Source organism: Triticum urartu, chromosome 7A, assembly GCF_056163025.1.
Source record: "Triticum urartu cultivar PI428250 chromosome 7A, HENAU_Tu73, whole genome shotgun sequence".
Classification (NCBI taxonomy): domain Eukaryota; kingdom Viridiplantae; phylum Streptophyta; class Magnoliopsida; order Poales; family Poaceae; genus Triticum; species Triticum urartu.
In genome coordinates this window covers 675,167,017-675,195,008 of record NC_141879.1, presented here as the reverse complement: position 1 = coordinate 675,195,008, position 27,992 = coordinate 675,167,017, and the positions used below count along the sequence as shown (strand labels likewise).

The following is a 27,992-nucleotide window of genomic DNA, read 5'->3' as shown; positions in this document are numbered from 1 at the left end:
CGTTGCTAATCACACATGATGGCACCAATGTGGCAAAGATAACTCGACCACTGAGGAGGCTTTTCATCAAATGAAAATCTTGAAGAAATCCAGTCACTGGATGATTGGATGGTCATGTCACTGAACTATTGCTAGTCGGGACAACGCCATTAAAAAGGTCGTAGAGTATCTGGTAGCTATAGAGGCTTGGTGCGGTTGATATGATAAGCAGCAACAGTGACTAAGGTAGTAGGGCGCAAAGCTTGGCAACATGTTATGGTCGTACCGCTCCTGCGCTAGGACGTAGAAAGCCCACAAAAGAAGCAAATATGAGAATACACATAAATGTTAGGGTATGGTTGCACATTCAGCCCAAAGCGCAGTATCGACCGTGTAGTAGCTACTGGCCACGTAATCCATAGTCTCAATTAATAAAACACTTGGAGAGGACACAGTGGAACTGTGAAGAGATATATACCATATTGACAGCATGAATTACAGGACGATAGGGATATCTATCCATAGTCTCAATTAATCGAAGACTTGGAAAGGTTGCAGCACAGCTGTGCAGCTGTGTTTATCTCTCTTTTCACTTCAGATTAATCTCAGTTCAGCCAAATTCTTGCTTTTGAAGTTCCGGGATACACTTAGCAATCAATATAGTTCATTCGCACAATGTTTTAGGGAATCCATTCATTTACCTGAGACATCACAACAACATCTGACCTCGGGGCAAACTGATTGTAAGGGACTCAATGTTTTCTGTGAATGCGAAGTTGTGATTAGATGAATGGATGAAATAAGTTGTCCGACAACCTGCAAAACTCCCTTTGCTCGGCACTCGACAATTTGTCTCGACATTGTTTTTTGTAAACTTGCGAAGTTGTAATTAGATGAATGGGTGAAATAACTTCTCCGATAACCTGCAGAAATCTAGAAAATCTGAAGCCTAATATATAAGTGTAGCAGCAGAGAAATAATTAACTGAATCAAAGAAACTTATATGGGCGAGCAGCCTATACTGAAAAGAAAATAAATTGTTATGTTCAAAATCTTGTATCCTAAATAGTACAAATGGTGATTCAATTTCTACCATTGAGACTGTTCTCAATTATCATCTAAACCACTGGTAAACTTACAAAGAACATAACTAAAACAATGATGGTATTCTATTACTGATGTAGAAAAAACTAAAACTACTGAAGAAATTTAGCAATTTTTTAGCACATAGAATTCTAATTCAAAGTATTTTCAGTCAATTTCAAAGCGCATTTAGCTTGCAAGTTGAGAACAATGTATCTCTAAGAATAGAGAATGCATACGTACATTAGAACTCGAGAGGGAAAAAATTAAGGTAGCAGTCCACTGGCCACCCTATGAATTTCCAGAAAACTTCCTTTGCTCGGTAGTTGACAGTTTATCTTGGCAAGATGTCACATGCCTTCCACTGATACAAGCAGTTATTTTCAGGTCACCTGATTTCGTGAGACCTAACCACGTTGTTATGCTTGTTAAAGAGATTCTGATGGTAGTTGGAGGGCTTGAGACACGCATCCATCACTTGAACATGTGATGGTGACTGTTTCAAAACCTGCGTCCCGCATGCCGCTGCCACACATCCATACATGCTTCCAGGTTGAGATATGAGAGATGACGATGAGCTGTTGCTGCTAGGCCATGCAATACATGCTCCAGAGAGATGGCGATCTAGAATCTGCCAAAAAAGATCTTCCAAAATATTAAATTTATATTACATAGAATTTGAAAATAGATGAATATATGAGTAGAAGTCTCGAAACGATAGCAAAGTTTAAGAAATCCACGAACCTTGGACAGATTAGAGATCGGCATTACCCGGTGGATTTTACTTGCCGTGCGTGGTTGACTTTTTCTCTTTTCCCAGAAAGGAGATCACATCAGTGTTTTCCCATAATGATGGTAGTGTTTAGGTGAGGAACCGATCTGAAGCATAGCATGGGGTGACCGACGCCTACTGATTATCTTCATGTCAGCGTTTAAATCGTACAACATGTAGCTCGCCTGGTTGCTATTGGGAAGAAAGAGAAACAGCAAGATTAGGGGCACACGGAAGGAGAGAATAACACGCGAGGCTCGCCAGATCAAAAGAAGTCACCATGAACGGGAGAGGCTTGAGGAAGGAGAGGAGCCCCTGGCCACCAGGCAACTGGATTCATTTTTTCTTTCTGTTAGCGAGATTGGATTTGTATATTCCTTCTATACCAAGAAGCCACTTTTTTTCCTGTGCCTATTCCTCCTCCCGTACGTGAAAGCATAGGTGCCTTTTCAAACATTTTTATATTTTTATTTTAACTGTTATCAATAACCGTGATGCGAGATTAGATAGAGATTAAACTCACTAGTCATTAACCCGTGCACCTGCACGGGCTAGATATTTGTCTACATTTTTATCACTATCGTATATTCTCGTAGATACACTTTGTAATCATGAAAATAGTAATCATCAAATATGACCCATAATTATTATTTTTATTGATGTGGTTTCACACTCCAATTTTCCATGGATTTTTTCACGTGGAAGTTCAATTTTTGGAATATCAGCAAATAGTTCACCATAAAATTAAAGTAGACAAATGACACAACTAACCTCAATAGATAGAATTTGATGTTTGTTTCTATGACTATAGGCGTATGATGTTCCCCATAGACCAATAGAAGGTAAACGGAGCCATATTTACGAAAATTGTTAGGCCAAGCCTATATAAAATATCAAAGCAAGACATATAAGAATTAAAAGACGTAGACATGAAAATGGAGCTTTACAAATTTCAATTTCATTGATCATGCATGGAGTTGTGATCTTAAATGAGTGATGATATACAAACAATACACCATCTTCGAGATGCAAATATGCATGTTTCTAGCCGAAACTTAAAAATACATATTTGTAATGTTGATTTCATCATGCTTCCTTGCATCACACCTCACGGGAAGTTAATATCTCAAATAAACATTCATTTTCTTTGAAATAGAAGGATACTTTTTATCCTTATACTGGCCTATTATTATTGTAATAGTTGTGCATATAAGATCTTGTTTTTACCCTGGAGTGTAAATGAGATTAACATAGAAAAAGTACAGAGAACATATGTTAGATTTAACACAGGACTTCAGCATGAATGTTCACGGCCTGACCACATGGAAGAGTGTGAATACATCCTGCGTCATCCTCGTCTTGCTGCTCCACCTCCTCTTGCAAGCTCGGGCAGTATGCCATGACAAAAGCCGATTCCCTGCCGTACGCCCTACAAAAGTCACGTAGATTCTAAGGGATATCAATATTTCATACTGTGAGAAGAATTTAATTACATTAAATAATATACTTAGATCATGGATCGGAGGCCAATGTCTAGGAGGACTACACAAAGAGTTGCTGCGAAGTAATACTCCTAATGAAATCAAACCAACTGAATTCATAAGCGGTAAACCAATGATTTATGGAAAGATCATATTCTATAGATGAATTTTGCATATACGCCTGATATATTAACCCATGGAAGTGCCTGATGGATTAAACAATGAAAGCAGTCACCTGTAGACCGAAGCAATGCGACTTTTTTTTACCTCAAATCAAAAGCCCGCAGGAAAGGGTAATCCAAAGGAAAACTATTAATCGCTGCATGGCTGAGTGTCCCATGTTGCAATTTTTCCATCTAATCTAATAGATCGGAAGTTAGGCAGCTGGCTTCTCAAACTTGCTTTTCCCTAATAAAAGAACGAACATTCTGCCATAGTAAATTCTCCTCTCTTCCTTTCTCAATTCATATAGAAGGAACATATCACCAACTCTAGAAAACAACACTGCAACTTTAGAGGGTATGCACATAGTTTAGCATCGATTTTTGCATCATCTTCTCATCAAAATAACTAATGTGTAGCAGATTTGAGAAGATAATACCTCAATTTAATAATTACTCACGTGCCTACTACTTTGAAAATAATGCGTGTAAAGAAATTTATGTTTTTTATTTACTACCCAGGCATACTGCATACATAAGTAACTAAGCGAAATAGTTGTATCTTGATACGATCATTGCAAGAGTGGAAAATCTACATCCGAAACAAATTTTTCAAAAATTATTCTAGGAGATATGAATAAGGATTCTTGAGCATGTTGAGCCAACTGATGAGACGCCACACACAGGATTAAAGATGCCATGGAGTAGACAATACACGGATCTGGTATTCGACTGTTGTGAGCAAGCGGCTTGCCGGCCGGCCAAAGATAAACACGGACTAAATAATATCTCATATTGGGATCTACTATTCTCAGTAAGAACATTTTTTTTTTGATTTCAGAGAGGGGAAAGGGAGATTAACAATGAGTATTTGTAAGAGACAACTATACTTGAGCTTACCACACAGAGTACGCAGATTAGCAGGGTTTGTTTCTGCCACATCGGCCATAGCCAGAGACGACAACTATGATCTAATCACACCACACAAAATACTTTTGGACGTTATGGCATCCTAATATGTTGATGCCCAACGTGGAGGACAGTTATCTACACTTTACACCTGCTACCAAGACAGTGGAGGAGGGATGTACGCACATACCTGCAGAATATATTCACCCCAGCCTTGTGTTGAAGAATGACACGTATATAAATAATTTTGATTATTGCGTCAAACCAACAATCTGAATCAAATCAGTCTTGGACGACCAACACCCCTATAATTCAATTCCGCAGTCGTCCCTAAATGAGTTTATGATCTAAAGTTCTCGAGATTGAATCTGCAGACGAATCCGACCGGAATGAAAATATCACGTTTCTTACCTTAGATCAAATAACTAAAACTTGTTTTGAAGTTGAGCGAAGAGTTTCAGCCAACACCACGAAGGATGGCCGCCCAAATCTGACATGATGGTGCAAACTTGGGCCATTGCTGCTGCGTGCTACGGAGCCATGGAGTCGCATACCTATATGGTGCGCCAGAGATGCTATAGGCACATGCGACTTCTGCAGCATGCACCTGGCTGATTGAATTGGAGGCAATTGACCAAGAAGACCCCTCGCGTACGTCAAATCTTGGAGGAAATTACGCTAACATGTTTTTCCTGAGGGAAACATAGGGAGACCAATTGGGGGAGGACTTGAGTACGCGTGGGATAGGAGACTTCCTTTTTAAAAAGATGGAGGCGGAGGCTTTCCTTCCTAATTTTATGGCAATAGATGGAGTCTTTCCTTGTTTTCTTTTCACGTAAGGATTACGCGGAGGATTTCCTTGTTTTCTTTTCACATGATTTCCTTCTTGTTTTTTACGTGAACCTTTCCTTGTTTTGGGACGTGTCCCATGCGTTTGTTATAGAGGGTGCTTGGATTCAAGGGACTATTTTTAGTCTGACTAAAAATAGTCTCTTTTAGAGGCTAAAGTTTCAAGCACCCCTGACTAAAGAGAGGCTAGGACTAGTCTTCAGGCTAAAATTGTTTAGTCATAGGAAACCTACTAAAATATGTATTAGCCCTCTCTCTTCTCATTTAATTCCTCTCCTTTAATACATGCGAGTTCTGGATTGGAGGGTTTGGAGGATAATAAATGCTCAATAACTGATTTTAGTCTCTTTAGTATTTGGATCCAAGCATGGGTGAGGCTAGCAAGTTTTAGTCCCATTACTTTTAATCATGGGACTAAAACGTATCCAAGCACCCTCATAGGACTCCACCATCTACCTTACGCATGTTTTCCTTCTATCCTGATCGTCAATTCTACAATCTAACGGTTTAATTAATTTTGATGATGTGGATTAATGAGACATCATGAAAGGTGCCTCGAATTAGTAAATAAGAGATTTGGCTTCTTTTAAAAGAAGAAAAGCTAATCGTATAACTTTTGGTTTCTAGTTTTTTTCTTTTGGCTGCTCTTTTCCCAACTTCACGTGAAAGCCTTTCAAAAAAAAAACTGCACGTGAAAGCACTATGAGCCTTTCCAATCATCTTTTAATTGACATATGCTGGTTCATTTTTTTTCTTGTTTCTATTTTAGATGGGTTAATCTACACCGTAAAAATTCGGCCCCACCAGATAAACGGCTCATAATTTCTGATTAACATGGTAATTTCTAGGGAGTCTGTAATTAAAGAAAAGCTAATGGTATAAATTTTGGTTTCTAGTTTTTTTTCTTTTGGCAGCTCTTTTCCCAACTTCACACGAAAGCCTTTCAAAAAAAAAATAACTGCACGTGAAATCACTATGAGCCTTTCCAATCATCTTTTAATTGACATATGCTGGTTCATTTTTTTTCTTGTTTCTATTTTAGATGGCTTAATCTACACCGTAATAATTCGGCCCCACCAGATAAACGACTCGTAATTTCTGATTAACATGGTAATTTCTAGGGAGTCTGTAATTGAAGAAAAGCTAATGATATAACTTTTGGTTTCTAGTTTTTTTTCTTTTGGCTGCTCTTTTCCCAACTTCACGTGAAAGCCTTTCAAAAAAAATAACTGCACAAGAAAGCACTATGAGCCTTTCCAATCATCTTTTAATTGACATATGCTGGTTCAATTTTTTTCTTGTTTCTATTTTAGATGGGTTAATCTACATCGTAATAATTCGGCCCCACTAGATAAACGGTTCGTAATTTCTGATTAACATGGTAATTTATAGGGAGTCTGTAATTAGTGTAGGTATAGATAGATAGATAGATATAGATTGACATGCTGAAATTTATTGTCACTTGTTACTATGGAAAACAATCCTTTGAGGGGTTTGTTCGGGATATCTTCACCTCGACCAGAACCGCAATTAGTCACCCCTCAACCCACTGCACCTACTGAAAATATCAAATATGAAATTCCTTTGGGTATGATAGAACAGCTGCTAGCTAATCCGTATGCAGGAGATGGAACGGAACATCCTGATATGCACTTGATATATGTGGAAGAAATTTGTGGATTGTTTAAGCTTGCAGGTTTACCCGGAGATGAAGTTAAGAAGATGGTTTTCCCTTTATCTTTGAAGGGAAAAGCATTGGCATGGTATAGGCTATGCGATGATATTGGATCTTGGAATTGGAATCGACTGAAATTGGAGTTTCATCAAAAAAATATCCTATGCATCTAGTTCATCGTGATCGGAATTATATATATAATTTTTGGCCTCGTGAAGGAGAAAGTATCGCTCTAGCTTGGGGGAGGCTTAAGTCAATGTTATATTCATGCCCCAATCATGAGCTCTCGAGGGAAATTATCATTCAGAATTTTTATGCTCGACTTTCTCATGATGATCGATCCATGCTTGATACTTCTTGTACCTGTTCTTTTATGAATAAGACTATTGAATTCCGGTGGGATCTGTTGGAAAGAATTAAACGCAACTCTGAAGGTTAGGAACTCGAGGAAGGTAAAGAGTCAGGTATTAAGCTTAAGTTTGATTCTTTAAAATCTTTTGTGAATATCGATGCTTTTCAAAAGTTTAGCACTAAATATGGACTTGACTCTGAGATAGTAGCCTCCTTTTGTGAATCTTTTGCTACTCATGTTGATCTCCCTAAAGAGAAGTGGTTTAAATATCACTGAGGGAGTCCTGGATTAGGGGGTCTCCGGACAGCCGGACTATGTCCTTTGGCCGGACTGTTGGACTATGAAGATACAAGATTGAAGACTTCGTCCCGTGTCTGGATGGGACTCTACTTGGCGTGGAAGGCAAGCTAGGCAACACGGATATGTATATCTCCTCCTTTGTAACCAACCTTGTGTAACCCTAGCCCCCTCCGATGTCTATATAAACCGGAGGGTTTTAGTCCGTAGGACAACATACAATCATACCATAGGCTAGCTTCTAGGGTTTAGCCTCTCCGATCTCGTGGTAGATCAACTCTTGTAATACTCATATCATCAAGAATAAATCAAGCAGGGCGTAGGGTTTTACCCCCATCAAGAGGGCCCGAACCTGGGTAAAACATCGTGTCCCCTGCCTCATGTTACCATCTGCCTTAGACGCACAGTTCGGGACCCCCTACCCGAGATCAGCCGGTTTTGACACCGACATTGGTGCTTTCATTGAGAGTTCCTCTGTGACGTCGCCATAAGGAAGGATGCCTCATCTCGTTGTTAAAACAACATTACCACCGGGGGAGCTCTGGCTGTCGGCCAAACTCTCCGGCTAGGCAGTTTTGTCATGACCGCCTGTTCAGCCGTTGCACCGACGATGACTTCTCGGGTCATCAAAAACAGCCTCCACGCCGGCTCAGAATTTGCCGAGCAGATGGATCCAATGGAGCTCTCTTCCCTAAAAGAACTCTTGGATCGCATCGCCGCCTTGGGAGTCGCTATGGACTATGATCAGATTGGGCTTAAACCCGATCGAAGGGAGATTAACTCTCCACAGGTCACCCATCATGTTGCGGGGGTGGAGGAACAATGCGGAGATTCTTCCTCTATCTTGAGGACTAACTATGTCCGAATTCCTGAGCTCTCCGAGCCGGACAACCGTTTACAGGAGGACATCAACCAAACCCTAAACCTAGAGACAGGCAGCGGGCCAGACTCATCGGGAACCATACCGGAATCCGAACTTCCAAGATCGGAAACCCCTCGGCCCCTGGGTCTCAGATCGGGTAGGGGTCCGAACTCAAATCCACCCACCCACCCAGACATAAACGATCTTTCCCACATCAGGAAAGAGCCCCATGAAACAGTACATCATTATTGGGCCAGATTCCTCCTTGTGATGAACAAGGTTAAGGACTGCCGCGAGGAAGACGCAGTCTCACTTTTCCGCAATAACTGCACGGACAAGGGAATCCTTAACGCCATAAGTCGCCGTGACATATCACGCTTTGCCGACTTGGCGTCCATAGTACGAAAGTACTGTGTGATGGAAAGTGCCTGGAAAACCGAAACGAAATTTTGGGATAATCCGGCTCCAAATATGCACCCAGTCCGAGGTAAAAGGGTGCACTATCATAAGACACACGAGTTCATAACAAAGAAAAAAAACCCTCTATAGGGCACGGAACCGTATTAGAGGGATGGCTTAATGGACCCTGCAAAATTCATAGCACAACGGATACAATACCAACGCACAGCCTTAGAGCATGTTGGATACTCCGGCAGGTGGCCAAAAGTGGTGAGGATCTTCTTATCCCAAATACCATAGAGCACCATCTCGTTGATAACAATACTGTTTTAACAGTCTTTGAGACCTTCGCGTCAAATAATAGGCGCAAGCAAACACTCCGCAGCATTGCCGAAATCTGCCACGTAGCAGCAATAAATCCATGGAGTGACACGACTATTACCTTCAATGCCAGTGACGAACCTAAATTCCGAACATCCAGAGCACCAGCCGCACTGGTCCTCAGTCCAATTGTGGACGGCTTTCGACTCACCAAAGTACTCATGGACGACGGCAACGGATTAAACCTCATCTATGAGGAAACTCTTCAAAAAATGGAAATAGACTGGAACCGCATTGAGCAAAGTAGAAAAACCTTCAGAGGAATCATACCCAGTCGGGAAGCACGATGCGCTGGGAAAATCACACTAGATGTGGTATTCGGTACGCCAGAGAACTATAGGTCCGAAGAAATCACATTTCAAGTGGCCCCGTTCAGAAGTGGATACCACACCCTTTTAGGACGTGAGGCATTCACGATCTCCCAAGTCGTACCCCATTATGGGTACATGAAGCTCAAAATGCCCGGGCCCAACGGAATCATCATTCTCGCCAGTGATCCGGACACATCACTCCACGCCGAAAACAAAACAGCCGCACTGGCCCTCGAGGCATTATCCGAAGCCCTCTCGGCCGAGGAATTAACCAAGCTATGCTCCACGGTGGACAGGGATGATGTGATACTCGACAAGAGATCCAAGTCCACCTCTTTTAAACTAGCGGACAAAATAGTCAAATTCCAAGTCCACCCAACGGACCCTACAAAAACAGCCTCCATCGGGGCACAGTTAAACCCCGCCGTGGACGCCACACTACGAGATTTCCTGCGTGAGAATTGGGACATATTCGCCTGGCATCCTTCAGACATGCCAGGAATCCCATGCAGGTTGGCCGAGCATAGCCTCAATATCCTAAAGGGATTCAAGCCGGTCAAGCAGGCTCTTCGGCGTTTCTTTGAACCTAAGAGACATGCCATGGGAGAGGAACTAGCCAAGTTATTGGAGGCCGGATTCATCAAAGAACACCCGGACTGGCTAGCAAACCTGGTGATGGTACCAAAGAAGGATAAATCCTGGCGCCTTTGTGTCGATTTCAAGGACCTCAATAAAGCTTGCCCAAAGGATCCCTTCCCCCTCCCCTGCATTGATCAAATTATTGATGCTACCGCAGGACACGAGTCATTGTGTTTCCTCGACGCATACTCTGGTTACCACCAAATCAAGATGGCGGAGTTCGACCAAGCCGCAACGACATTCATCACACCATACGGTCCCTTCTGTTTCAACACAATGCCTTTCGGGCTCAAAAACGCCGGTGCAACATATCAGCGCATGATTCAGACATGTCTGGAGAAACAAATCGGCAAAACAGTAGAGGCATACGTAGATGATGTTGTCGTCAAAACTAAACACATCGACTCTCTGATAGATGACTTGAGGCTCACATTCGACAACCTCCGAACATACGACATCAAGCTCAATCCGAAAAAATGCGTTTTCGGCGTACCAGTCGGAAAGCTCCTGGGTTTCATTTTCTCCAGTAGAGGTATTGAAGCTAATCCGGCCAAAATCTGAGCTTTGTCACAGTTGGCCACCCCAACAGACGTCAAACAAATCCAGAAGTTAACTGGATGAGTGGCGGCTCTAAGCCGCTTTATCTCCCGCTTAGGAGAAAAGGCATTACCCCTTTATCGCCTCCTTCGGCGCACCGAACACTTCGAGTGGACGGATGCTGCCACAGCCGGATTGGAAGAAATAAAAGCTATACTAGCAACCAACCCAATCCTGGCCACGCCAAACATCAGCGAACTAATGCTATTATACATTGCGGCAACTCATCAAGTTGTAAGCGCAGTGCTCATTGTCGAACGAGAAGCGGATGGACATAAATTCCCTCTTCAAAAGCCGGTATATAATGTATCCACTGTCCTCACTCCATGCAAATCACGGTACCCACATTATCAAAAGATAGCCTATGCGGTATTCATGGCATCCCGGAAACTGCGACACTACTTTCAAGAGTGTTCGATTACAGTAGCCTCGGAGGTGCCACTCAATGATATTATAAACAACCGCGACGCCATGGGCCGGATTGCCAAATGGGTCATTGAGCTCCTCCCATTCGACATAACATACAAACCCCGGTGAGCCATTAAATCGCAAGTATTGGCCGACTTTGTCACCGAACGGACAGAAGCCGAACTGCCTAAAGAGTACGGCGCATACTCCAATTGGATTATGCACTTCGACGGCTCCAAAATGCTGGCTGGACTGGGGGCCGGCGTCGTCCTGATGTCCCCAACCGGAGATACAGTTCAATACGTACTGCAGATACTGTACACAAACTCCAACAATGCAGCCGAATACGAAGCCCTGTTACATGGTCTTCGGATGGCAGTTTCCATGGGCATTCAGCGCCTGGAGGTGCATGGGGATTCGAACCTCGCAATATCCCAAATAAATGGAGACTTTAATGCCAAGGATCCGAAGATGGCGGCCTGTCGTAACGCCGTCCTAAAGATGTCAGCTCGGTTCGAGGGGCTTGAATTTCACCATGTGGCTCAAGAAAACAATCAGGCGGCGGATATCCTCGCCCGCATCGGCGCAAAACGCGATGCGGTCCCCCAACATCTTTTTAGAGAGGTTGTTTAAGCCATCCATGGTATGGGAGGGGGACACCGGCAATATTAGTCTGGAACCGTCCACAACACTCAACACCGAACACTCTGACATAATCGGAGGCTCTCCCACCGAAACAACACCTTCAGCCCACGTAATAATGGCCATCATAGCCCTGTGGACAGAACCATTCCTGACCTACCTAACTAGGCAGGAACTTCCGGAGGACCAAAATGAGGCACGCTGCATAGTGCGGCGATCCAAGGCCTACAGGGTCCATGAGGGAGAATTGTACAAAAAAGCACTACCGGAGTTCTTCAAAGGTGCATCTCTGAAGAGGAAGGGCGGAACCTTTTGGCAGAAATTCACGCCAGACTCGGCGGTCACCACGCCGCAGCCCGGGCTCTTATAAGCAAGGCCTTCCGTACAGGATTCTATTGGCCGACGGCCCGGGCAGATGCACAGGACTTGGTCCAACGCTGCGCCGGTTGCCAGCTTTTTGCAAATCAAAGCCACATGCCACCCACCGCTCTCCAAACAATCCCCATTACGTGGCCCTTCGCGGTCTGGGGGCTTGACATGGTTGGACCCCTTAAAGGGGGAACCCACAAGAAAAAATACTTACTGGTCATGGTGGATAAATTCACCAAATGGATATAAGCCCAACCTGTTAAAACAGCCGAATCCGGACCGGTGATAGACTTCATATCCGGGGGCGTACACCATTATGGCGTCCCCCACAACATCATCACTGATAACGGCACGAACTTCACAGCCGATGAGGTAAAACTCTGGTGCAGCAAAATGGGCATCAAGCTCGATTATGCTTCAGTCTATCACCCACAAACCAACGACCAAGTTGAGCGAGCAAATGGTCTTATAATGAGCGGCATTAAACCCAGATTAGTGCGTTCATTAACGGAGTCTAACACGCACTGGGTAGAGGAGCTCGACTCCGTACTCTGGGGGCTGCGGACCACGCCGAATCGTAGTACCGGATATACACCCTTCTTTATGGTGTACGGCGCAGAGGCAGTCTTTCCCTGTGACATAATTCATGACTCACATCGAGTGCGCATGTACGAAGAAAGAGAAGCCGAGCTCGATCGGTAGGACAGTCTAGACACCCTGGAGGAGGAGCGCGACGTGGAAAAAGTCCGTTCCGCATTTTATTAGCAACAGGCTCGCATATACCAAAGCAGAGAAGTACGGGCCAAAACTTATAACGTTGGCGAACTAGTTCTACGCCTGCAGGATAAGAAAAAGAACAAGCTCGAGCCCAAATGGTAAGATCCCTTCATTATTGACCAAGTTCTGACTGGTGGAGCATACCGACTGCGGGATGCATCGACTAATCGACTCGAGCCGAACCTATGGAATGCGGCCAGGCTCCGAAGATTCTACGCCTAGCGCCGGACTCTATGTCTGTCCCCTTCCTCTGTCCATTTTTTGCATATGCATTATCTGTCTCATTTTTCTTTCTTTCTTTCTTTTATTCTTTCTCTAGGCCTTCAAGGGCCAACTTGTGCCTCGCTTGCACATTACAGATGTGCTAGCCGCGCTCATCATACCTAGGGGCTTCTTTCACAGAAGCTTAATTATTTATCTGGGCCTCATGCCTCGCACATGTGTTATACTTCCGCATGTACCTTTTCTTGCCATTATATGCATCGATATGACTTCAATTTTGGCCAAGCTGAGTTGCCTGGCTCTTGTATTTATGCCCTACGTTCCCGTTAATTCGGCTAGGGCATAAGGGGAGCACCTCTGCGATTGTTACTGCCGGGTCAGCCAGATGTGTACCTCAGGCTGGGTGAAGCCGAAAGCTAGCGTTCTTAAGGGAATATTCGGTCGGTGAACAAAAGATGATTTTTATTTATTTTCCATATGTGCCCCCAGATGTTTTTTCCTGCGTTTCCTATCGCAGTCCGGACATGCACTTTAGGGCATGCGTACCTAGGGAAAGGAACCCTTAACGGAACTATTCTCCCTGGAAGATGTTTCTTACCACCCATCTAATATAACATAACTAGTTGGGCACTTGTCTGTTCAAGCACTAATGACCCCTACGCCTGGTCTCCACGCATATCCCGGTTCTTACATAACTGAGCGGGTATTCGGATACACTCCGGACTATCGGGTCCTGAGGTTGAAGCAAAAAAGTCTGCCATGACAAATGATCTACAATCCGGCTAGACGGCATTATACATGTCACTTTAATTACATAGTCATGCAGACTTACTAAATTCCTCTTCTATACCATCCAACAGGCGGTCTAGCCTACAGCCCTGTTGGGAATACTTTGCGCCTAATTCTACTTGCCCATAAACTAAGCTAACGGGAATCTCTTTTCCGTCGGGCCCCACAGGTCCGACCTCGGCCATGTGATTTGGGTCAGCCTTGGTATACCGCGTCTTCACCATGGCCCAGGCTTCCCTGGCACCTTGATGGCAGGCCGATATCTTCTATAATCGAAAGCGCCGCCGTGCTCCCTTGACCTTCTCCGTAAGCTCTGCAATGCCTTCTGGCAAGGAGACGGATGGCCACAAGGCCTGGGCAACACCTTGCATCACCTGTCGAACTTGTTCGTGCAGTTGTGAGAGCTCGGATAGAAGATCACCCGCAGACCCGGGCATTTCCTCCGTGGGACGACCCGTCAGCATACCTACAGACATAACGCTGTTAGTCGGCTTCTTCGCCGAACTCCTTCAAAAGGATTCGTTCAAGCACTTACTAAAATTGCCGCGTCGAAGCCGCCTATTCTCCTTCTCGGAGTCTGCAAGCTGGGCTCGAACGTCTTTCAGTTCCACGCTCAACTTGGTATTGGCATCTTGGAGATTGTTTTTCTCCCGCCTGACCTCAGTCAGCACGCGTTCGCCAGCCTGTAGCTGTCGCACGACATGCTGGTCCTCCGGATTTTCTTCGGATTCATCTGCAACATCTATTGTTAGATCTACAGCCACACCGCACACTATATGGTAACCATCATTCTTTAAAAGTAAATGTTACCTGCAGAGGACTTTTTTGATTCCTTCAATGCGGCAACAGCGGCCCGCAGTTGGGTCTTGCATTCCTCCAGCTCCTGTGACAGCCGAGTATTCTTCTCTGTAAGAACCTGCCCAATAAAGATGATCCTTAAATCAGTTCTGCTAACTGTTTCAAGTCTCAGGGGCTACTGATAAATATAATCATCAGATTCACTTACCTGTACATCCTTTACATACTGATCCGTGGCTCTGGCTAGACCATCTTGAGCAGCACGGAGGTACGCCTCTCCAGAATTGAAGGCATCAAATGCCTCTGGTGAGAAACAAGCGTCGCGGAGTACGGCCCGGCGGCGCCTATGATTCATGGCGCTTTCTACTTCTGAATTTGTGGCGGATAATCTATCCGCATCCTCTGTAGGAGGATTATCTTGCACCCTCCCCATATCGGCTTCCGCCTCTATGTCCAGTCCTGGCACCCGACTGGTGGGAGCGTGATTAGCAACATCGCCGGACACATTCCGGCGAGCATTTTTTCTGTTAAAGAAACACAGGCGTCATTACATTTCGAGAAAGACGACAACCACGGAGCGTGGTTTCTGTTATACCTTTGCGCCGGTGTCTCCGTCCTGACCGCCTTCCTTTTTGGCCTGCCCGGCCTCGGTGCCTCTTGTTGGCGAGTTGCTGCGGGCTCGACAGGGCATCCCGAATGCCTTCCTTGTAAAAACGCCATATGTATATGGTAGGTGAAGTGTCTAAAAGGGGATCCTAGTTTTTGGAGTTGGGATTTTTTGGTTTTTCTTACGTGCGATGCAGGAAGCAGTCCGGGATAGTCGGCCGTAATGGCCACCATGGCATCATCGCAGCTTAACTGATAGAACTGCTGGTTTATCAGCTCCACGAATATGACCGGATCTTCTTCGAGTCCGTAGTCGAGGGCCCGGTTAGGGTCCTCTGGTTGTGGGGAGGGGCTGCTGACCTCCTTTATGGCTTTTCGCAGTTCCTGCTGCAAAACGGCAAGGTGAATACCTACGACAAAGAATGCGGGAAGGAATGGGAGTAAGGAAATATAACTCACCCAGCTTAGAGGATTGTACATGGAGAATCCATCCCGTGGCTTGATGCGGATGAACTCCTCTTCCTCTCCCTTGAACAATTTAGACAGAATTTTTGCTAAAGCGGCAGCATTGTCTGGACCCTTACGCCCGCAACGGGTGGCGTCATCCGCCCCGTTAAAACACCACAAGGGGTGCCCTCGATATTGAAGTGGTTGCACTCCCCACATTACGCATATTGACATAACTTCGATTACTGTCAATCCTGATTGAGCCAGTGCTTTAATCCGGTTCATCAGGTAAAGGACTTCTCCATTGTCTTCCTCCTAGGGGCTCCGTGGGCTCCAACTTCGGCGTTTCTTCATAGGGGCATTGCTGAACTCAGGAAGACCCCGCTGAACAGGGTCCGGAAGGGGAACGTCCTCCATATAAAACCATTCCAAAGGCCAGTCTTCGGACGACTTCTTCGAGGTACCGGACAGGTATCCAGTTCTGGCGATGCGCCATATTTCGGCTCCGCCCACTTGATAAAGTGACCCCCTCTGTGTGCGAGGGATGAGGCAAATAGCCTTTTTCACAGCTCGAAATGAGCCTCGCAGCCCAGGAACAACTCGCAAAGAGCAACATAGCCGGCGATGTGTAAAATGGAGGCAGGGGTGAAATTGTGTAATTGGAGGTCGTAGAACTCCAGCAGTCTGCGGAGGAACGGATAAATTGGAAATCCGAGTCCCCTTAATAAATAGGGAACAAGGCAGACCCGCTCCCCCGTAGAGGGACTGGGGAAGCTCTCCGCTTGCTCCCCGCCATTTTAGGTGGCAAGCCCGGCTCAAACGGGCACCATGTATGATGGAGGGAGAAATCCCTTAGTCTGCAGTTCGATTAATCGACTGTGTGGGACAGAACACCTCTCCCAATCACCGGGCTTAGGTCTACGGGGGCGGGAGGAGGAGCTGTGGAGCACGGCCATGCTAGAATGGATCTTTCCGAAGTGCGCTCTGGTGGATTCTCGCTGAGGGAGGATGTTGTGGATCGGATCTGAGAATCCCCATCCTTTTAATAGACAATTTATTTATTTGTCTAGGGGGCAAATGTAAAAATGCCCTGGCGCCTCGTATTCATTCGACGCGTGGGAAATAGCCCTTATTGGGCACAGAAGCCAAGAGGTCCAAACATTTATGGGGCCGGTCACTGCTTTACAAACGTTCGAAATATGGAGAAGAACCCGCCTTGCAATGCCGAAGACAACACTGCGCGTCGGATTCATCGTCATTGAAGCATGGTTCGGGGGCTACTGAGGGAGTCCTGGATTAGGGGGTCTCCGGACAGTCAGACTATGTCCTTTGACCGGACTGTTGAACTATGAAGATACAAGATTGAAGACTTCGTCCCGTGTCCGGATGGGACTCTACTTGGCATGGAAGGCAAGCTAGGCAATACGGATATGTATATCTCCTCCTTTGTAACCGACCTTGTGTAACCCTAGCCCCCTCCGGTGTCTATATAAACCGGAGGGTTTTAGTCCGTAGGACAACATACAATCATACCATAGGCTAGCTTCTAGGGTTTAGCCTCTCCGATCTCGTGGTAGATCAACTCTTGTAATACTCATATCATCAAGAATAAATCAAGCAGGACGTAGGGTTTTACATCCATCAAGAGGGCCCGAACCTAGGTAAAACATCGTGTCCCCTGCCTCCTGTTATCATCCGCCTTAGACGCACAGTTCGGGACCCCCTACCCGAGATCCGCCATCTTTGACACCGACAATCACCCACCTATGAAAGAAGAAATTAAAGAACCTATAGTTGGTAAAGATGAAACTATAATTTATAATGTTAATCCAGTTGATCCTACTACTTATATTGAAAAAACCACCTTTCCCTGTAAGGATAAAGCAACATGCTAAAGTTTCAACTATGGTCAATAAAAGTTATATTAGAACACCTAAACCAGCTGAACAAATCAAGGTAGAACCTAGTATTGATATGGTTAATGTCTGGGCAAACATACAAGGGTATACATTTTACCCTGACTCGTGCACGAACGATGAAGACGTAGGCACGAGAGCAAGATTGTAGCACCAAGGTCGGGCAAAGCACAAGAGATCAGATCTTCAAGGATCCAACATGCGGATCAAGAAGACCAAGAGAAGCTAGAGAAGCAAGACACACCAAGAGAAAAGCCTCCCTTGCTGGGTAGGAGAGCCTAGCGAGGACGGGGTTTACCCCAGAAGCAAGCTTTCGAGGCGTCCCGGCAGGCCTGCCTGGACTCACGGAGACAGAGCCGACCCACCGCACCACCTCAGCACGACCCAAGTCATCGATCAGTGCAGTTTCAAGCTCCAAGGTGTCTAAGTGGCTGCTATCCACCACTTGACAGCCATTTCATACAAAAAAGCCTACAAGTGACATCCGTCCTGCAACGTGTCGAGCGAGCAGATGCAAAGCTGGCAAAACAGCTTGGCAGCCCCTGCCGGGCAACCTGTAATGTGACGTTGAGTGGCGCATTTAATGTGCTCTATCAGCCTACAGAGTTAGGTATGATAGCACTATTTGCGATCTAATCAATGCATAATGACTGATTTGCCACTGTGGTGACCCCTTTGTCTATGAAAGGAGGCCTGAGGCAACCGTAGAAAGGGTTGGACCCACGGTTGGAGAAACTAGGCATCTATACACTCATAGGCGCGTAGCCGCTCTCGCCCAAGGCAACCCTGCCGGGCAAGCGAGTTGCGTTCGCCACCATTATCTCCACATCAATTCACCAAAGCAGGAGTAGGGTTTTACGCCTCACGGTGGCCCGAACTTGGGTAAAATCGCCTGTGTGATCTCTGTCCTGTTGTCTCATGTTTTTCCGCTCTTTGTGCAACGTGCCATCCCCCTGCCGAACCAGAAAGAGGCTCTTGGTCCCATAGGTGTCTGTGGTTTCCCGCGACATCTTTGGCGCGCCAGGTAGGGGGATCACTTGCGCGAACCCGAAGGCGTGAGGCGTGTGTCATATCCATGGTAGCCCAGTCGAAGCTTTTTGCGCCACTGACGCCTATGGATATATCAAGATGGAGCGGGGGAGCGGGCCGTCGCCGCACCCGCCTTATCCGTTACTTCATTCCGGCATAGTCGCAGTCACAACGAAGATCGTTGCCGGTGGTGGTATGGTCCTGTCGGCGGCCCATGCACCATGACCACTGCTCAGGCGTCGTTCAGAGAGAAGAGACAAGGTGCGCAGGCGCGAGGCTCCTCTTTTCCATCTCTCTCGTTCGTCAACAACTGAGCCGCTTTGGCCCTGGCGCCGTCAATGTCGATGAGTACTGTGCAATACTCGGTTCATCATTTACCCGGCTTGGGGAAATCCTGAGTAAAACGCTGGTATGAATCCATTGATCGATGCCCCGGCAAGTGTGCTTCGGCAAGGCCGTCCGCATTGGCGTGATCCATGCGAAGGTTGTTGCCGGGTTGCTTGGAAGGAGTGGGGGAGAGGAAAATGGACCGGAAGAGCTCAACACTATATCCCACTGCCCGCCAGACCCGCATGACTTGCGTTGGTCCCTGCCGGGAACCAGAGATACATTTGTTTGGCTTCCATCCTTTGGGACATCGCAGGCACACCAAATGCACGCAGCCAAAAGGGATGAGGAGGAGCGAGAACAAAAGCTAAGTTCACACTATCATTTCTTATTGATGCTTCTTAGATTTTTGCGATCGTTTATCCCTTGGCTTTAGTAAGTGTTCATATTATGAAAACCCTCGTGTGATGGAGCCTTGTCTAGTTTCTTTGTCTGCACCATCGTTCTGTCTCGAGCCATGATCACAGAATGAGAGGGTGCGTCGAGAGCTACCTAGGAAAAACTTGAAGCAATGCATCCATGCCAAGATGAGTGTTAGGGGCCAGACACTTACGACAATCGCGACAATATGATACCGGCAAGCATCCACAACATATATAGGGACTAATCGTACGAACACAAGTGTATAAGCTCAACGGGATAAACTGGCATTTATGGTTCAACAGAGGAAATTAGTTCCACACAAGCATAAAATAGTACAGTACCTAAACACAAAGCATATGTCATGTCTTGTTATAGGATAGCACGAGAGCAACAACAGTTCATCACTTGGTATGACGACTGCGTGAAGCCGTTGGGATGTGGAGGAACTTGGCGGCCCGAGGGGCGGCTTTCTCCTTGGTAGCTGTGACATCGGCACCCACCGACGGCTTCCTGAAACCATCGTCGAGGTCAAGATCTTGATGGCGATAGGCAATATTGCTCAGGACCATGAGGAGGGCGTCGTGGGCGAGCTTCCGGGACTCGATCTCGAAGCGCTTGGACCTTCCCTCTCCATGCACCTTCAGCTTGTCGATCAGCTCGTTGAAGAAGACTCCCAACTTGGCGCTAGGAACCTCATGCCTGTTGATCGAGAAAGCTGGCCCATCCATGCCCATCACTACAGTCTGGGCAGCAAGGCGCATGGCGATGTCGATCAAGCTCCTGATCAAGAGATTGACCTGTTCGGATTGACTCGCCACCTGGTCTTCTGCATCTTTCTGGAGGCGCTTGGCAGTGTCCAGATCTTTGGTCCGTAACTGTTGACGGGCTTCGATGGACTCTGCCGAGCTTTCCAAGGTGCCGATCCTGGCCTTCAGATCCGTGATGGTGTCGTTAGCGGTCTCAAGGATCTGGACTTTGGAGGAGAGCTGTGACCACGCGTTGGTCAGAAGAACATCTGCCTTCCGTGCTTCTTCTTTGAGGGCTCCACCTCCTTGGTGCTCCTGGCAAGGTCCTCGGTCAGTTTAGCCACCCGCTGGTAAAGGCCAGTCTTGGCAGCAAATGCGGCAGCCAGGTCTTCAGTGAGCTTCTTCAATTGGGTGGTATAGTCTGTGGCGAGGGCGTCCAGGGCAGCTCCGTGATTGTCATCCAACTCCTTGGTACACTGTCGTACAAGAGCCTCCAGATTGTCGTCCTTGGCACAAAGGGTGGCTTCGAGCTTCTCCTCCCGGAGAGAGATCTCTTGCTCCCTGGCGTCTAGGAGTGCTTTGCGGTCCACGAGACATGTTTCGCGGGCCATCACATCTTCCCTTGTCATCAGGAGCGTCTCTTGCTGCCTCATGAGTACCTTGAACTGCTTGCCATGCCATTCGCGCAGCTCCGAGCAATTGTCCTTCAACTTTTGGTACACCCTGCTGGCGGACTCACGCCGATCCTTGAGCGCCTGCCACTTCTGGTCGTGTCGGGCCTGCATTTCTTTGACACCCGTCACCATGGACGCCAGAACAGACAAGTCCATAGCGACGGCAACTGAATCATCCGCCTCTCCAACCCCCTGTTACAGTGGTGCCAGGATGCATTGAAGCTCTTCGTTGAGCTCTGCGCCCATCATCATAGATGGGCCGGGGGCTCCAGTCCCGGACTGCGCCAGCACCGGCGCCAGCTGATTTCAGGGGGTGGCGAGGTCCCCATAATGATCCTGGAGGATGGAAGGGGATCCATGGTCTGTAGAGGAATTTTCCCCTCAACCACCACTTCCTCCTTCGAGATGTTCTCCGAAGAATGCTCCACCACCGCCAAGGAATCTTCAGCATGCTCGGTAACAAGGTCCAACTCCTCCATAGTAGCGATCTTGGCGGCCTCATCCACTGCAGTTCTCCCTATGCCGGCCACCTCTTCCAGTAGCTCTGGCTCTTCAGCCTCGGGGACTGCAGGGAAGAGAATGGGCGAATGACAAAGAGATAGAAGTTTCAGATAAGTGGAATATAAGGAGAGGTGATATGAACAAGAAAGAAAAAAGAACGGGAGTTACATAACTGGAGAGGTCTGTCGGGCAGGGGCCTCAGTTTCCCCAGCAGCATCGGTTGCCGGGATATGGACTCCACCCCTGTCGTGGCAGTCGTAGTAGCACTCTGTGCGGTCTCATACGCGGAGGGTCCCATCGGAGGTTCTTCGGCTCGGTTGGCGGAGGGTACATTCCCTTCTAGGAGGGGCTCACCCTGTGTCGTCTCACCATCCCCTCCGGCCGAGGGAGCAGGAAGCCCGTCCCCATCGCCTCCAGTGGAAGAGGACGGCCCCCACTTCTAGGCCGGGGGCTGGACTGGGGCTCGGTGCAGGGTCCTCTGTGTTGCTCCCCACCAAGGCCGGGCCCTCCGTGGCCGGTGCATGAGGGTTTCCATATCCTCCTCCTTCTCCCTACCAGCAATAGCAAAAACAAGAGGTCAGTCAGCAAAGAAAATCAAGTATAATTGTAACACCCACGATGCGGCTATATCTGCCACGTGTTGAGGCACGACTTAGAGGCATAACCACATAGTGGGTTTGTCGCAAGAAGGGTCATCTTCACAACATCCCATGTAATGAACAAGAAAGGGATAAATAGAGTTGGCTTACAATCGCCACGTCACACAATACTTAAATAACTCATACATCATCCAAAATACACATAGACCGACTACGGTCAAATACAAATGAAAAAGAAGATAACCCCAAATGCTAGATCCCCGATCGTCCCAACTGGGCTCCACTACTGATCATCCGGAAATGATACATAGTAATGACCGTGGTCCTCGTCGAACTCCCACTTGAGTTCAGTAGCATCACCTACACTAGTATCATCAGCACCTGCAACTGTTTTGGTAGTATCTGTGAGTCACGAGGACTCAGCAATCTCAAAACCCGTGAGATCAAGACTATTTAAGCTTATGGGTAGGATGTGGTAATGAGGTGGAGTTGCAGCAAGCGCTAAGCAAAATATGGTGGCTAACATACGAGTATAAGAGTAAGAGGAGAAGCTACGCAACGGTCGTGAAGCTAGAAGTGATCAAGAAGTGATCCTGAACTACTTACGTACAACCATAACACAAACTATCTTCACTTCCCAGACTCCACCGAAAAGAGACCATCACGACTACACACGCGGTTGATTCATTTTAATTAAGTCAAGTGTCAAGTTCTCTACAATAGGATATTAAAAAATTCCCATCTTCCACATAATTGCGGGCACGGCTCTCGAAAGTTTATACCCTGCAGTGGGTACCAACTTAGCCCATCACAAGCTCTCATGATCAACGAAGGATATTCCTTCTCCCGGAAAGACCCGACCAGCCTCGGAATCCCGGTTACAAGACATTTCGACAATGGTAAAACAAGACCAGCAAGACCGCCCGATGTGCCGACAAATCACGATAGGAGTCGCACTTATCTCGTTCTCAGGGAACACCAGATGGGCCAAGCGTCTGGTTAGCTGAGACCCTAGTTTGCCAGGGGGCGTCGGGCATCTCCCAGTTCGAACCAACACTCAGAGGAGCACTGGCCCAGGCGGGGGGGGGGGGGTAAAATAAAGATGACCCTCGGGTTTGCAACCCCTAGGGAAAGTTATAGGTTGTTAGGCAAATGTAAAACCAAGGTTGGGCCTTGATGGAGGAGTTTTATTCAAAGCGAACTGTCAAGGGGGTCCCATACCCCAACCGCGTAAGAACCGCAAAATCAAGGAACATAACACCGGTGTGACGGAAACTAAGGCAGCAAGAGTGGAACAAAACACCAAGAAAAAGGCCAAGCCTTCCACCATTTTCCAAGTGTATAGATTCATTAATTAAAATAAGAGATAATGTGATATCCCAACATCTCCATGTTCCAACATGGAACAACCTGCGAAGCACCTGCAACTAGCAATGCTATAAGAGGGGCTGAGCAAAAGCGGTAACTTTGCCAAACAACGGTTTGCTAGGAAGGTGGGTTAGAGGCTTGACATGGCAATATGGGAGGCATGATAAACAATTGGTAGGTAGCGCGACATAGCGATAGAACGAACAACTAGCAAGCAAAGATAGAAGTGATATCAAGGGTAATGGTCATCTTGCCAGCAAAGTTCTCAGAGTTGTCGAAAGCTTGATCCTCGTTAGTGTACTCAACAGGTTCCTCGTTCACGAACTCGTCTCCCAGCTCTACTCAAAGCAAGAACACAAGCAACGGAAAAACAATCAATCACGGTGCAATGCACAAACAACATGATGCAAGATATGGCATGGAATGCAAGGTATGAAGTGCAATGCATATGGGTACTCTAGACGGGAAAGGAAGATCGAAGCATAAACTTGGCAAGACAAGTGTGCCACTGGAAAGATGGGGTGATTTTGGTCGAAATCGATATAAGGATCACCGGAAACGGATGCACGGTTTGCAAATGAAAAGCAAAACAAGAATGATGCAAATCTGCGATTAACAGCATCATAGCACTTAAGGTGCAACAAGAAGCTATGCTACATCACTCCAACATAGCAACAAAGCACATGACATGAAAGTACATGTGAAGGTCTAGAAATCATGAACACTAAGCTCCTACTAGTTCTCACTAGAACAAGCTCAAAATGGCATGGCAAGATTGCAAATGATATCAGCTTCACAAAATTTGAGAAAATACTGAACATGTCAAAACAATATCATATAGCAATCTTTATAGCTAGCAAACAACATGCTACGGAAACATGTCATGGCAAAAAAAGGATGCCATGCTAGTACTCAAAGCATAGAACAAAACTCCCTTACTGAACTTTGGCCAAAGATGCATGGAAAATATGGTAGCACCCAAGCAAACATGGCACGTTATATGATCAGTTTTAGATTCATGATAGCAACTTTGCAAGCTCATGCCACTTACCACAGAGCATTTCATGGTATCACAAGGTAACCAACAGTATGTAGACGTGTTCAAGAAGCTAAGCATGGCAATATCAAGTTCAAAGGGTACATGCATCACTAGCAAAACACATGGAAAACTAAATCTCATGTTAACAATCTGCCAGCAGCAATATTTAGCAAAATAGAGCATGGAAAAGGCAAGCTAGATTGCTCCATAATTACAACCATAGGCATTAATGGATAGAGCAATACCACATATGCGCATGGATCTAATGGTAGCAACATGGCAACATAGCATCAAAATGTAACAGCAAAAGACATAGCAAAATCACTAAGTGTCTGAAAACAACAACATCACATAGCCTACTTTGCATGCTTGTGCTAGTAACCACGTAGCTCACAAAAATACAAGACTTGCAGATATGTATAGATGGCAAGATGGAGCTCATAAAACATGTGGACATCATGCTCATAGAATGCACACACAAAATCCAATGAAAATGACAAAACATCAAGTTATGTTGGGTACTAGCAGACAACATCATATAGCACTTTTGCAACGAGGATTAGGGCACCACTATGGACAGTAACATGCATGCAAATGAAAATACCATGAATAGAATCATGAGACAAACATTTTGATATATCATATGCACAATTCGGAGTGACGGGCATGGAGATATGGCATGATTAACAAGTGCACATATTATGAGGATTTCATGACTTAGAAGAAAAAGACTACCCTGAGATCTAGGGTTCCTCCAGGCGCGCGAACCGAGGCGAGCAGCGAGGTTAACGGCGACAGCTCCAGCGTGGAGCTCCGCGATGGTGGTGGCCGGAGTTGGAGCTTGGCGCGACGGGGGTCGCCGGAGTCGGTGGATCCGGCGACGGCGCGGGTTGACACCGGCGAAGGAGGGCGCGGGGTGGCGCGCGGTGGTCAGCGGCGAGGGCCGGTGAGGGCGGCGGGCGGAGGAGTTCGTCGGCGGGAGGCGGCGCGGGCTCTAGGACGCGGCGCGGGCGTTGACCCGGGCGGCGGGGATGCGATGGGCCAGGCGGTGGTTTTGTCCGGTGATGCTGGACGTGTCCGGCGGCGTGGAGGGACTAGGCTAGGGTTTGGACTACGAGAATTTCGGGGGAGAGGTCATATTTTTGGTAGGGGGAGCTATGAGATTCCAAATGAGGTGCGGTTTTCGCTGACACGATCATGATCCAACGACGGAGAGCATGGAGGGGGTTTGGATGGGTAAGTGGGCTGATTTGGAGGGGTGTTGGGCTGCAACAAGAGAGGGGCTTTTGCGTTACCCGGTTAACCGTTGGGTCATCAAACGACCTCCAAATGGAACGAAATTTGACAGCCGGCCTACCGGTGATATCCCAAGGCCACTTGACAAATCTCGACCCATTCCAATAATGTTTTTCTCCCACTCACGAAACGAGATTAGAGGGGTGCAACGGGTGCATGTGGGAGTGTTGGATTGCGAAATGGACAACGAGGAAAAAGACCGGAAGCATGTGACGAGAACGAATGCAAATGAGACGCACATGATGACATGAGATGAAATGCATGACATGAACAAAATGGAAAACGAAGACAAAAACCCAACCACGAAGGAAATATCATATCACATAGCCGAAAATGGCAAGAGTTGGAGTTACAAATATGGAAAGTTACATCTGGGGTGTTACAACACTCCACCACTACAAGAGGATCTCATCTCGAGATCTAGGATTGAAAGAACTCTGGATATTCAGAACAGCGGTGATCCTCGCGTTCCAGGTGGCTTCTAGATCGCAATGGTGCGACCACTTTACTCTCAGGAATTTGATTGACTTGTTGCGAGTCTTGCGCTCGGCTTCTTCAAGAATAGCAACAAGATGCTCATGATACGACAAATCTTCTTGGAGATCAATCTCTTCGAAGTTGATAGTGCGCTCATGCGTCTTGAAGCACTTGCGCAGCTGTGACACGTGAAACACATCGTGCACATTTGCGAAGTTGGACGGAAGCTCAAGTTGATAGGCGAGGTCGCCGCTTTTGCCAATGATCTTAAAAGGACCCACGTATCTCGGGGCAAGCTTCCCTTTGATATCGAAGCGTCGAGTGACTTTCATTGGAGAGACATGGAGGTAGACATGGTCTCCGATCTCGAAAGCAAAGTCACGGTGCTTGCTATCATAGTAACACTTGTGGCGCGATTGCACGGCTTTGAGATTTTCACGAATGACTTTACACATTTCTTCAGCTTCTGTGATCAAGTCCTTGCCAAGAAGTTGGTGTTCACCAGTCTCAGACCAATTGAGAGGAGTACGGCACTTTCTGCCATATAGAATTTCGAATGCGGCCTTGCCCGAACTTGCTTGGAAGCTGTTGTTGTAGGAGAACTCGGCATATGGAAGACAATCTTCCCACTTCATATGGAAAGACATGACACAAGCCCTGAGCATGTCTTCGAGGATTTGATTGACTCGCTCGACTTGGCCACTTGCTTGAGCATGGAAAGTCGTGCTGAAGTGAATGTTGGTGCCCATATCCTTCTGGAAGGAGTCACAGAACTTAGAAGTGAAAATGCTTCCGCGGTCTGAAGAGATCAATTGCGTCATACCGTGCAACGAGACAATTCTGGAGGTGTATAGCTCTGCCAACCGAGTTGTTGTGATAGATACTTTGATTGGAAGGAAATGAGGCAGTTTTGTGAGCTTGTCAATGACAACGAAAATAGCATCATTCCCATGCTTGGACTTGGGAAATCCAGTAATGAAGTCCATTTCAATATGGTCAAACTTCCATTCTGGAATAGCAAGAGGTTGGAGGAGACCAGCTGGTCGTTGGTGTTCTGCTTTCACTCTTCGGCAGACATCATATTCATTCACGAATTGAGCAATCTCTCGCTTCATTCGAGTCCACCAATATGACTTCTTGAGGTCATGGTACATATTTGAACTGCCTGGATGAATGGAAAGAAGACAATTGTGCGCTTCGTTCACTATGACCTTCCTTAGATCACCTTTAGGAACCACAATCCGGTCCTCGAAGAATAAAGTGTCTCTGTCATCAATGCGATAGCACTTGTATTTGGGTAGGCCCTTGGCAATACCATGTTTCACCTTCTTCACCATGGTATCAAGGAGTTGTGCCTCACAAATTTGGTCTTCCAAAGTTGGAGTGACCTGAAGGTTGGCAAGAAAACCTTGAGGAACTACTTGGAGGTTGAGTTTGCGGGAAGCTTCACAAAGATCCGGTTGGAATGGCTTGAGGATTAAGCTGTTGCAATAAGCCTTCCTGCTCAAAGCATCTGCAATCACATTGGCCTTGCCTGGAGTATATTCAATACTTGGATTGTACTCTTGAATCATTTCGACCCAACGAGTTTGCCTGAGGTTGAGGTTGGGTTGAGTGAAGATAATTTGAGGCTCTTGTGATTGGTGAAAATGTCCACTTGCCTTCCCAACAAGAGATGTCTCCACGTTATTAATGCATGGACAACTGCCGCCATCTCAAGATCGTGAGTGGGGTAGTTCCTTTCATTGGGATTCAATTGACGAGAGGTATAAGCCACAACTTTCTTCTCTTG

At 46.6% G+C, this 27,992-nt stretch overlaps 1 long non-coding RNA gene across 1 annotated transcript; it reads right to left on the bottom strand.

The window, feature by feature from the left end:
• Positions 1-342: 342 nt before the first annotated feature.
• Positions 343-5,093, bottom strand: LOC147961361 (uncharacterized). The gene is made up of 5 exons (XR_015611299.1): positions 4,797-5,093; positions 4,576-4,690; positions 1,807-3,263; positions 1,306-1,693; positions 343-902 (listed from the first exon to the last, which is right to left on the bottom strand). It is a non-coding gene; the product is annotated as an uncharacterized LOC147961361 (long non-coding RNA).
• Between the last annotated feature and the right edge of the window lie 22,899 nt (positions 5,094-27,992).